The 13,682-nt window shown below is 45.0% G+C and overlaps 1 protein-coding gene across 1 annotated transcript in view; it reads right to left on the reverse strand.

The window, feature by feature from the left end:
• LOC149428919 (cytosolic acyl coenzyme A thioester hydrolase-like) overlaps positions 1 to 13,682 on the reverse strand; it is a 158,759-nt gene that overhangs the window by 63,150 nt on the left and 81,927 nt on the right. The gene's annotated exons all lie outside the window — the stretch shown is intronic.

The following is a 13,682-nucleotide window of genomic DNA, read 5'->3' on the forward strand; positions in this document are numbered from 1 at the left end:
GCTCCATTCAACCCTAGGGTTCCTCTAGGACTGTGGACAGAGATGTCAAACTCAAATTCATTCTGTGCCAAATTAGCATTATGGTTGCCCTCAAAGGGCTGATTGTATCTGTAAGACTGGATGTCCAGAGAACCCCACCCCCCTCTTACATTAGATGTCAAGAGCCCCTCACTCTCCCTTACATCACAGTGCACCCCTCTGATGTTGTGCTGCTGCCGGGAAGAAGCTGAGGGTAGAGCTGGGAAGCAGAAAGTGCGTGGTCTAAGGGAGGACTAGTGCAGGGCTGGAGTTGGCTGCCAGAGTCTGCTGAATGCTGAGACCAGGGGAAGTGGAGACAAGGGGGTCTGCAGCTGCACTGAGAGGCTGATCTGTAGGAAAAGTTCTGTCACCCTCTCTGCTTCTGAATTCTGAAACGGGGGGGAGCAGGCAGTTACAAGCCTCTCAGCGGCTTCACAGAGAACCACAGGATCTGGTGGAGAAGTTCTGTCCTCCTTTCTGCTGCTGACAAGGTGGAGGTGGAGATGAGGGGGGTGCCGCAGCTGCAGGAGAGGTGTGATGGCCACATGAAATGGCCTGGTGGGACACATTTGTCCCATGAGCCTTGTGTTTGACACATGTGCTGTAAGAGTTTCTAGTGGTTCCTTGAGCTATGGCTGACTGACCTCTCATTGGATGCTGCCTCCACATTTCCAGAGCCAACCCCACTTGGCAAAGCCAGCAGCATGACAACAATTATCTTTTTAGCTGTCTCTAAGTGTGGAATTCTGTCCACCATTAAAGGGGGGCATTCTTTTCAATGATTATCAATGTAAGAGGCATAACTAGTTGCAGTAAAAGTTACCAGAGACCTGATAACTTTGTAGGCAGGTTGAGGTTGGGCCCATTTGGGGGTCCACTGAAGAGTGTGGCTCTTCTAAAACCCTGCCAGGAAGGACAGCAAGTTCACTTGCTTCCTGGCAGGATCCTCATAAACACGGCGGGAAAAGTTTAGTAGAGGGAGTAGAGCCTTGGCCATAGGAAGGGTTGCCATGTGGAGGATGATCTCCCAGAGGACTTTATCTTGGGGTCCCCCGGCAAGGGGTTCCCCTTAGGGGAATCACCTGCCTGAAAGAGACTCACAACAGTGAAACTATGAAAGACTGGATTGAGTTGGGGTCAGAGACCCGAATTGCTGTAATCTTGCGTTATATCTTTAGTAAAGAAGACGTTATCTACATGCGGCCTCTGTATGGAGTTATTCAGGTATTATGTGGTGAGGGAACAAGAGTTGTCAGTGATGTCACCTGGTTGTCAAGCCCTAGGAGAAAAAGGCCAGGGCCTGGTTACCCCTGGGAGTGAGGGGATACAGCCGTGCAACCAGGAGGGTGGGTAGAGGATCTGGTCCTTAGCCCCAACCCTGCATTGAGAGAGTGAGAGCTACAGGGTAAAGTCTGGTATACCTGGAAGGTCAGTGTGTTTAATTATTGGGGGTGCTCAGATTGCCTGCAATGGACATGCACAAGGCAGACTTGTCACCCGCCTGGTGTAAAAAAAATTTAAAAAAAAGTCGAGCAAAGCTGTCATAGGCAATACTAGTGACTAGTCAATTGCCCTCTTTTTGGGGACAGCCTTCAGAGTTCAGTTCCTCTTTAAATAAAGCCCATGTTTTTCTGCCCTCACCATTACCTGACCGACCTTTCCCCTTTAAATCCACACCAGTCATTTTGTTCTATTCCATTATAGACTCTCATTGTAGAAGAGGAAGAAGGATCTGATCTAAAGCCAGCCAAGTATGCTAGGCATCTATCTTCCTTAGCATCTAATCATTTAGGCAGCTACACAGGGTTCTTATGGGAACCACCGCGCTCAGGCCCGCCGCACAAGACGAGAAATCCAATGTAAACGCTAATGATGACCTTGACCTCCAACAGACACTGTTAGTTAAAAATAGCTGTTCATACTTGTTATTTGAGAAACTATCAGGTCAGCTTTCTACGCTACGAGGAGCCGGAAAATCCAATTGTTTCCCATCTATTTACTGCTGCGTAGAATCGCCACTGTGCAAGCCAATACATCCGCAAGGCACTTGTACATGATATGCTTTTAGAGAACTCTATCTGCAGGCTATCCTTTCCTGTACGGGAAACACGGAGTTGGATCCATTTTAATTATTTGGATGGACAATTCGAACATAAAAATGATCAATTCCCTCGGCAAGCAATATTGCTCAAAATTGGAGCGCCATTAGCTTTAGAAAACAGAGATAAATATAAGATGCTTCAATCAATTAATAGGATCGATGTTGAGGTTGACAGGGCCAAAGATTTAGGTGCCAATGCCCGGCCACTAATTGGCCAAGAAGTCATTCTACTCTGGTCTTTCTCAACCTTATTATCCCAGAGGAACCCTTGAAAATAATTTCCTGGTCTCTGGGAGCCCCTGCTAAAACCAATTCTTTGGTGGTCAAAAGAAAAACAACCCTTACATGGTGGTCATTGGCAAGAAGGCTCCCTGTACAGTGGGGATCAGAACGCACCCCGTACAGACTGCTAAAACGATCATTGGTGTCATGCAGCTGGCTTTGCCAAATGGTGTTGGACCTGGAACTATGGAGGCACCATAAAATGGGAGACCAGGTAGCCACAGTTCAAGGAACCCCTAGCACAGGGTTTCTCAACCAGGGTTCCATGGAATCCTAGGGTTCCTCCAGAGATTGCTAGGGGTTCCTTGAGCAAAGAGAAATTTCTGCCTCTCAGATAAGTTCCCAATGACACACAGGGCTTTTTGTCTCAGAGACTAGGTACAGGAATTCTCCCTTTCCAAGTCACTCCTTGTCTCCGCCCCCTAACCACCTCCGAGCACTGATTCTTGGTTCCGCCCCCACCCACCTCCCAGTAAAGCCCTTTTAAAGCATACAGAACCAAGTATCATTTTGTGGTGCTAAATAATTTGTATGGAGTTTTTTAATGATATAAAGAAAAGCTGTAAAATGTATCCCCTGCAGCCAGCAACAATAGATCCCTCCCAGCAACAATGGACCTTCCAGCAACAATGGACCTCCCAGCAACAATGGACCTCCCAGCAACAATGGACCACCTGCAACAAAATACCCCTAATACAATAGACCACTGGCAGCAAAAACAGATCTCCCTGCAGCTACTATGAATAGATCCTCCAGCAGTCAGCAACAACAGACCCCTAACTCAACAGTATATCCAACAACAATTGACCCCCAAGCAACATAACCCCGCACACAAAAAAAGATCCCTTCAAGCAACAATAGATCCCCCAGCAGCCAACATCAATAGACCCTCCAGCACACCCGTGCACCCCCTGCCATTACATACATTCAGTGCAGGAGGTGCCGGAACTGCACTCCCACTGAACCCTACTGACACCATTAAACTTTTTAACAAGATGTAAGGTGGCAACTCTTCCCAAAGACCACTGTAAGGAGCATTCTTCCCACTGACCATCACACGAATGTATCCTGAGGTGTAGATATAGTAGCTTTTATCAAGGGTCCATTGAGACCAGAAAGATATTTTGAGGGTTCCTCTGTGTTGAAAATGTTGAGAAAGGCTGTCCTAGCAACTTCTTGAGGAACCCTATGATTCCAAGGAACCCTAGCTGTAAATGGCGGATCTAGACTTTTACATGCATTTTCTCTACATATAATCTGACCCTGGTGGGAAAGGGCTCATTCATACCACCCACATTGCAGTACGAGGCTCATTCATACCACCCTCATTGCAGTACGAGGCTCATTCATGCCACCCACATTGCGGTACGAGGCTCATTCATGCCACCCACATTGCGGTACGAGGCTCATTCATGCCACCCACATTGCGGTACGAGGCTCATTCATACCACCCACATTGCAGTACGAGGCTCATTCATACCACCCGCATTGTGGTGCGAGGCTCATTCACACCACCCACATTGCGGTACGATGCTCATTCACACCACCCGCATTGCGGTACGAGGCTCATTCATACCACCCACATTGCAGTATGATGCTCATTCATACCACTCACACTGCGGTATGAGGCTCATTCATACCACCCACATTGCGGTACGAGGCTCATTCATACCACCCACATTGCGGTACGAGGCTCATTCATACCACCCACATTGCGGTACGAGGCTCATTCATACCACCCACATTGCGGTACGAGGCTCATTCATACCACCCACATTGCGGTACGAGGCTCATGCATACCACCCAGATTGCAGTACGAGGGTCATTCATGCCACCCACACTGCATTACGAGGCTCATTCATACCACCCACATTGCAGTACGAGGGTCATTCATACCACCCACATTGCGGTACAATGCTCATTCATACCACCCAGATTGCAGTACGAGGGTCATTCATACCACCCACATTGCGGTACAATGCTCATTCATACCACCCACATTGCGGTACGAGGTTTATTCATACCACCCACATTGCAGCACAATGCTCATTCATACCACCCACATTGCAGCACAATGCTCATTCATATCACTCACACTGTGGTATGAGGCTCATTCATACCACTCACATTGCGGTGCGAGGCTAATTCATGCCACCCACACTGCGTCAGAGACTCATTCATACCATCCACATTGCAGTACGAGGCTCATTCATACCCACCACACTGCAGTACGAGGCTCATTCATACCACCCGCATTGTGGTGCGAGGCTCATTCACACCACCCACATTGCGGTACGATGCTCATTCACACCACCCTCATTGCGGTACGATGCTCATTCACACCACCCTCATTGCGGTGCGAGGCTCATTCACACCACCCGCATTGCGGTACGAGGCTCATTCATACCACCCACATTGCAGTATGATGCTCATTCATACCACTCACACTGCGGTATGAGGCTCATTCATACCACCCACATTGCGGTACGAGGCTCATTCATACCACCCACATTGCGGTACGAGGCTCATTCATACCACCCACATTGCGGTACGAGGCTCATGCATACCACCCAGATTGCAGTACGAGGGTCATTCATGCCACCCACACTGCATTACGAGGCTCATTCATACCACCCACATTGCAGTACGAGGGTCATTCATACCACCCACATTGCGGTACAATGCTCATTCATACCACCCAGATTGCAGTACGAGGCTCATTCATACCACCCACATTGCGGTACGAGGTTTATTCATACCACCCACATTGCAGCACAATGCTCATTCATACCACCCACATTGCAGCACAATGCTCATTCATATCACTCACACTGTGGTATGAGGCTAATTCATACCACTCACATTGCGGTGCGAGGCTAATTCATGCCACCCACACTGCGTCATAGACTCATTCATACCATCCACATTGCAGTACGAGGCTCATTCATACCCACCACACTGCAGTACGAGGCTCATTCATACCACCCGCATTGTGGTGCAAGGCTCATTCACATCACTCACATTGTGGTATGAGGCTCATTCATACCACCCACATTGCAGTACAAGGTTCATTCATATGTGCCCCAATATGTGCACCATATACGCTGCAGCATGTTTCGATGTGAATGGGTCCTAAGGGCTTTCAGACATAAAATAGGCATTTCAACCAGCAAGTGCAGCTAACAAGTGTTCCCAGAGTCCGAAGGGGTCTTTTATTGATTCCAAAAATAACCGGAAAAAAACCCCATAGGGCAGCCAATGCATTTCGGGGGCTCGGCATTCCTCCTTTCATCCGGGGGGGTCTAAAATTAGCTAGATATCAGTTAGAATCAATGCAAAGCTTCTGTCAAAATTCAACCCGAACCAGGAGAAAAATATTGAAAAAAAAATGTGCCAGCAGCAGGCGCCAAGAATTTTATGCATTGGTCAAGGCTGTGGGGGAAGATGGCGGAAAGCTTGGAAGATTCAAGATTGGATGGGTTCACTACCCATAATTCTCAGAGGGATGGTGTGATGGGAGTGACTTTCGGGGGTGGGGGGACCCCTGTATCATCTCCCCAAATCCCTCTGATGTGTAAGTCACCCTGTGCCTGTTAGGGGTACAGGGTGCTCTGTCCTGATATTGTGTAGACATGTATAGGTTGGGTGTGGGGTTTGTCCATTGTTCACTGCCATGTGGTTGCCCCACTGTTCTATTGTGCCTTGCTTGCCAGCAAACTATTATGGGATGTATGTGTTCCCCCTATTGTCTACTGCCAGGTGGTGTATCCCTTTGTTCTATTGTGAGTCTTGGTTTGGTGGGGGGTGTTTCCAGCAGCCCTTCCCTCCTGATGGGACTGCCTGCTGATGTTTTTCCTGTTCCTGGTTGTATGTCCCCGCCCTGTGTTGTATGTCCCCGCCCTGTGTATATATCTTGTGTTTGTGTAAAAATAAAGCAGTTGACTTCCTGTCTTAAGAGAGTCTGGTGCTGTCTCGTCCTGCATGGTCAGCGGTGGTGTCCGTGGTCGGTGTTCGGACAGGGAAGCGGGAGTCTAACGGAAATACCCCAGTGCAGTCGGGGTACGGTTCCGTTACATTTCGGGGGCTCGGCATTCCTCCTTTCATCAGGGGAGTCTAAAAATCAGCTAGATATCAGTTAGAATCGGAGCAAAGCTTCTGTTAAAATTCAGCCCCAACCAGGAGGACAATCTTTAAAAAAATGTGTCAGCAACAAGCGCCAAGAATTTTTTGCATTGGCCAAGGCTGCGGGGAAGATGGTGGAAAGCTTGGAAAATTCAAGATTGGATGGGCTCACTACCCATAATTCTCAGAAGGATGTTTTACGGCCGCCTAGAACAGGGGTGGGCAAACTTTTTGACTTGAGGGCCGCAATGGGTTCATATATTGGACCCGGGGGCCGGACCAAGAGTAGATGAATGATGTGTATGTGTCATCCATAGTAAGTATAGTAATATTCCCCCATAGTAAGCATAGTAATTCATCCCCCATATAGTAATTCATCCCCCATAGTAATTCATCCCCCCTATAGTAATTCATCCCCCCTATAGTAATTCATCCCCCAAATAGTAATTCATCCCCCATAGTAATTCATCCCCCATAGTAATTCATCCTCCATATAGTAATTCATCCCCCATAGTAATTCATCCCCCCCCATAGTAATTCATCCCCCCCCATAGTAATTCATCCCCCCCCATAGTAATTCATCCCCCATATAGTAATTCATCCCCCATATAGTAATTCATCCCCCATAGTAATTCATCCCCCATAGTAATTCATCCCCCATAGCAATTCATTCCCCATATAGTAATTCATCCCCCATATAGTAATTCATCCCCCATAGTAATTCATCCCCCATATAGTAATTCATCCCCCATATAGTAATTCATCCCCCATAGTAATTCATCCCCCATATAGTAATTCATCCCCCATATAGTAATTCATCCCCCATATAGTAATTCATCCCCCATATAGTAATTCATCCCCCATAGTAATTCATCCCCCATAGTAATTCATCCCCCATAGCAATTCATTCCCCATATAGTAATTCATCCCCCATATAGTAATTCATCCCCCATAGTAATTCATCCCCCATATAGTAATTCATCCCCCATATAGTAATTCATCCCCCATAGTAATTCATCCCCCATATAGTAATTCATCCCCCATATAGTAATTCATCCCCCCTATAGTAATTCATTCCCCATATTAATTCATCCCCCATATTAATTCATCCCCCATATTAAGTCCCCAAGTCCCCCCTGTGTCAGTTTACTTACCTTTGCTCCGCGCGTTCTTCTCGCCGTGTTCCCGCTCCGTTCCGTTCTTCAGGGCGGACTGTGAGAGGAGCCTAGCTCCCCTCACGTTCGTCACGCTGCCCCGCCTACACACATCCTGACAGCCATCCTGACAGTATCACGCTCCACGGGCCGGATTAAAAGGTCCGCCGGGCCGTAGTTTGCCCATTGCTGGCCTAGAACCTCCACATTTTTGAACTTCGAATACATTCGAAGAGCAGAAAAACACATGGTGCTGGGCTTGCCAAGCTTCGCTCCGCTCTGTATTCCGTCGATTTGATGGAGCAGATGTCAATTATTGAAGCTAATTAATTAGTGGCGGTCAGACAAGACCTTGAATTTTCCTAGTCATTACTCAGAAACCGGCTTCTCATTATACCAACGGTACTCGTTCTAATGAGCACCTTCACGAAGAACAGAAGAATTGCCAAATGTCAAGGCTTCTCCACAAAACAGCATACCGGTGGGGGGAGACTAGAAAGACAAAACAATGAATGTGCTGCAGAGGATTAAATACAAATATTTCAGAAGCATATCCAATTATTGAGATGAAGAATGGAAAAAAAATCAAGGTCCCTTGTAAGCAGTGCCAGAACCAGGGTCGTCCAGTTCCAAGGGCAAGGATTCAGAACTGCGGCCCCCTCCTCCCAGTGGTGTATTTAGGTTTTGTGCTGCACTAGGCAACACAAAAATTGGTGCCCTCCACAGAAGGAGCCTGACGTTGACCAAGAACACCCCTGCCCTCCACCCGAGCCGCCTTTCACAACCACAGCCCCCCATATACCAGCCACCATCCCCCATGGCGAGAGAGAGAAAGACACTCACCCTCACAGCTCCGGACATCCCCAGGAACAAGAGTCGGGCTGTGCATACACCGTCATGGAACCCACAGCATCACTAGGAACCCACCAGGTCTTCACACCACGTGTGTCCCTTCTTCCAAGGGGCAGTGCTGCCCCCCCCTGAAAAATGCCGCCCTAGGCAAACGCCTTGTTTGCCTTGTGGTAAATACACCCCTGCCTCCTCCACTGTTAATACATGCCGTAGAATGGGTGTGCCAGCTTCTACCCCCTTGCTTCACCGCGCTGGGGGCAGCTGCCCCTCCTGCCCACCCCTTGATCCAGCCCTGCCTGCACGGTTTTCCAAAAAAAAAAAAAAAAAAAGTGGTGGGAAAAAAGGAGGGCTGATTTATCAAAGTGTTCACAAGAGTGGCCAGGGGGCAGAAAAATCAGGCAGTCAAGATGTGGTTTAACCTCTCTCTAACCACCTCCCTGAACACCGACATGCAGCTCCTCCAGGCTGTACACATGCCATGGCAAAAATTCAGCAGCAAGTTGCATTCGGCGAGCCGTACCGCCAGTGAACGCAACTCAAGCATACCTATGAGGCTACGGCGCTGTGGTATGGCATTTACAGAGTTAAATCAGGCAGTGAGGAGGCACCATAACGCCCACTCTTAGCCTGTCAAATGCCCTCTAAATAGCAGTCCAAAAGCAGATCACTCTTTAGAGGGCATCGCACATGTAAATGAGCCCTTAAAGCCCAACTCTGGGGGGGGGGGGGGGGGCGGAGTTAACTGCTCATTTTTGTCTAGGGCAGGGGCAGGCAACCTGCGGCTCTCTAGCTGTTGTGGAACTACATTTCCCATGAGGCATTGCAACATTACAAAACTGACAGTTACAGCTATGACTTGCAGAGGCATGATGGAACTTGTAATCCTGCAACAGCTGGAGAGCCGCAGGTTGCCTACCCCTGGCCTAGGGGATTGGAGAAGGGAGATAAGCTCACGTAATCCTCCAATCATCCAACACAAGACCCTGCGGTTCCTGCAACTATCCCCCCTTCCCTCCCCTCCAAGGTCTAGCGGTCTTGTGCAGTGGACTGTTCCTGACATCATCAAGCCCATAGACCTGCTCTGGGTGTGACGACGTCAGGAACAGTCCACATCTGAATCATGGGGGAGCACCATTTGCCGCTGGAGTAGAGGATCGGGCGATTATAAGCTTTCTGGTCACCCCTGGACAAAAGGAGCAGTCAAACCATCCAGTGTGGGCACAGCTCCGCTGCATGGGAAAACTTTTTTGTTTACCCAGAGTTGGGTTTCAAGGAAAAAAGTCTCACTTTTATTGTGTTCTGCTTCCCAAGGGACAAAAGTATATTTAGCACCTATCTAAGTGCTGTTGGACAGGGTGCCCCTCCTCCCTTCACACCATCCGACAACGCTTCTAGGAAAGAGATGGCTGCTTTGACAGATGGCACTTTTCTCCATCTCCAAGCACTTCCCCAAGACCAACGTTTCTGGAGGAATCCAGGGGGACAGGGACTTGTTAGATGAAATGTTCCAGGCATGAGAACTAGTGCCTGGAACAGAAGGAGAAAAGCGTCATCGGTCAAAGCAGCCATCTCTTTCCTAGAAGCGTTGTCGGATGGCTGTGGAGGGAGGGGGAGGGAGGCACCCTGTCTGACCTCATAGCTAACTTTAGACATCACATAGGAAGATTGGGCAAATTACAGTTGTGCTCAAAAGTCTCCCTCCCCTGGCAGAAACGGTGACATTTTGTCAGATATTGAAAATCTGACTGATCCTGCCCAAAAAACTGTCTTTTATTGAAGGATAGTGATGATATGAAGCCATTTATGATCACATCGTTGTTTGGCTGCTTTTTAACTCATAATGATAACAGAAATCCCCCAAATGGCCCGATCAAGTGTCTCCGCCCCCTGGAAGGTTTGACCTTGGTACAGACACACAAGGGGACACACACAGGGTACAATAAGGCAGCACAGTGGCCAAATGGTTAGCACTTCCACCTGGCAGTACTCGGGTTGTTGGTTCGAACCCCAAACACGGCACCACCTGCCTGGAGTTTGCATGTTCTCCCTGCGTGGGTTTCCTCCGGGTACTCCGGTTTCCTCCCACACTCCAAAGACATTCTGGTAGGTTAATTAGCTCCTGTCTAAATTGTCCCTAGTATGTGTATGTATGAATGTGAGTTAGGGACCTTAGATTGTACACTCCTTGAGGGTTAGGGACCTTAGATTGTACGCCCCTTGAGGGTTAGGGACCTTAGATTGTACGCTCCTTGAGGGTTAGGGACCTTAGATTGTACGCCCCTTGAGGGTTAGGGACCTTAGATTGTACGCCCCTTGAGGGTTAGGGACCTTAGATTGTACGCTCCTTGAGGGTTAGGGACCTTAGATTGTACACCCCTTGAGGGTTAGGGACCTTAGATTGTACGCTCCTTGAGGGTTAGGGACCTTAGATTGTACGCTCCTTGAGGGTTAGGGACCTTAGATTGTACACTCCTTGAGGGTTAGGGACCTTAGATTGTACACTCCTTGAGGGTTAGGGACCTTAGATTGTACACCCCTTGAGGGTTAGGGACTGATGTGAATGTACAATGTATATATAAAAAGCATAAATTGATGGCGCTATATAAGTATCTGAAATAAATTAAATAGCGATTAAAAGGTTAATTCCCCACATCTCTGGCTTTTTAAAGTGCAATTAGTGTCTGTGTATAGTCAGTGAGTTTGTTAGCTCTCACGTAGGTGCACTGAGCAGGCTAGATACCGAGCCATGGGGAGCAGAAAAGAACTGTCAAAAAGACCTGCGTAACAAGGTAATGAAACTTTATAAAGATGGAAAAGGGTACAAAAAGATATCCAAAGCCTTGAATATGCCAGTCAATACTGTTCAATCACCACAACTGCCAGGCCCATCCTGTATATTACCAATTCTCCCAGGGGAGGCAAACTTTTGACCACAATAAATATATATATATATATATATATATATATATATATAAATCTCTCTCTATATTTATATTTCTCTCTCTCTCTATATATCTATCTATATCTATATATATATATATCTATATCTATATATATATATATCTATATCTATATATATATATATATCTATATCTATCTATATATATATCTATATATATATATATATATAATATAGAAGGAATAGCACTATCCTTTCTCAAAATAAATAAATTCCCATCAAGTTACTACCACAATCCTTCCCCTGAAGTACAAACAGTCATAAATTAAGTAAACTTGATTACCATCTAATCACAATATAGTGTGAATATAAAACAAACCCCAATAACTTAAAATAATCACCCAGAAGTAGTAAATAATTAAAATAAAACAATGGAAAAAAAAAAAAAAAAAAATATAAATAAATAAAATATAAAAATCACAATCCAAAACCCCCAAAAAAAAACAAAAAAACACAAAAAGAGTCCACAAAAAAGGAGTCCCAAAAAATCTTTGTCTGTGATATCTTAATTCTTCATATCTTCCGACATTCTTAGTGATATACTTTAAACCCGATCTTCATATACCTCAAGAAAGAAAAACTCAACATGTGTGATATCTTCAAAAACAGAATTATCTAAACAACTGTGCCACACGTGTTTCATGCACATAAAAATAACTGTGCCACCATAACCGTGAAAAAACGGGGATAGCCCTCAGCCTTAGGAGTCAATCCACTGCATACCACCAACGAGAGTTCATAGTTACCCTCACAATGATATCAAGGGTCTGAGTATTGCCTTCCACTTTAAGGATATTCTTTCAGCCTTTCCAGCCACTTCCCACAGACCTCAATAACAGACCATGGATCAGTATATGTAAAAAATACTTATAACACTTTATTGTAGCAACTTACATTCAAGTAAGATAACATCAGCTTCACAAACGATATGTTCCCAATCCTTCCTCTCATCGCCAGTGTATAGATTGCCACACTATCTCACCGAGGGAGGAGTGATTGCCGTGGGTTCCCAGTCCCTCAAAACCCCATGAGGATTGCAGTAAACACATCCGCATGTACCAGGATCAAAGATGGCCGTCGCCGCACTTCCGGAAGAGCGTACCTACGTCACCACGTCACGTGCCCCGGACGCGTTTCGTCACATCCGACTTTTTCAACAGGGATACAGACGTGACTCCTCATTCCCCTTAAATACCAACCAAGGCGGGGAAAAAATTACCGCGGCCATTTTACATCCTGGAACATCGGATCTCCTCACTCACTTAATACAGTATCTCAGGGTAATTGAAACGGGACACAGAGCCATTGGGACAAAGACATTAGATTGGCAAAAAACTATTACCCATACACACCCCAATATATCAACCGTTCTGAGCCACAACATCAAAATACTTTATAGGGATAAAATAACCCTCAAGGTCCAATAAGAACTCCTATACAGGTAATTTACATAAAATAAGATCAAATATCTAAATGGCCAATACATTATAGATTACAATAAAAATCCCTCCCCTCCCAACTACAAATGTTTACCAGATATCTCTTTTTAATACAGAACCCTCCATCCCCTGGGTCTCATCTAGATAAGAGTATTAATGCTTGGTACTTCAAAAAGTTTATATCAATTCTACATCAATAGATCATTAAAAATTAAAAATAATCAATAATTCCCTCAAAAATAAGAAAAAAAAAAAAAAAAAAAAAAAAAAAAAAAAAAAAATTTAAAAAAAAATTAATTAAAAAATTATACAAATAAAAATAAATTAAAATAAAACTACATAGAAAATAAAAATAAAAATAAAAATCAAAATAAAAATAAAAATAAAAGTAAAAATAAAAATAAAAATAAAAATAAACACAAAAACAAAAACAAAAATAAAAATAAAATTAAAATTAAAAATAAAAATAAAAATAAAATAAAATAAAATAAAAATAAATATAGATATAAAAATATAAAAATAAAATAAAAATAAAAAATAAAAATAAACATAAAAATAAAATTAAACATAAACTACAAAATAAATAAAAATAGAAATAAATATAAAATAAATAAATTAACCCAAAAATTAAAACACTCAACTACTGGTCAGAGATGAAGCAGTTTAGGTCTAGTTCGATATTTAGACCTTTGGGTTTTAAAGTATTCAGCCTATAGATCCAAAAGGTTTCATTTTTGGATATCTCCTGTACCCTA

This window comes from Staurois parvus, unplaced genomic scaffold, assembly GCF_062004578.1.
Source record: "Staurois parvus isolate SC_StPar_1 unplaced genomic scaffold, SC_StPar_1.0 ptg002922l, whole genome shotgun sequence".
Lineage (NCBI taxonomy): Eukaryota > Metazoa > Chordata > Amphibia > Anura > Ranidae > Staurois > Staurois parvus.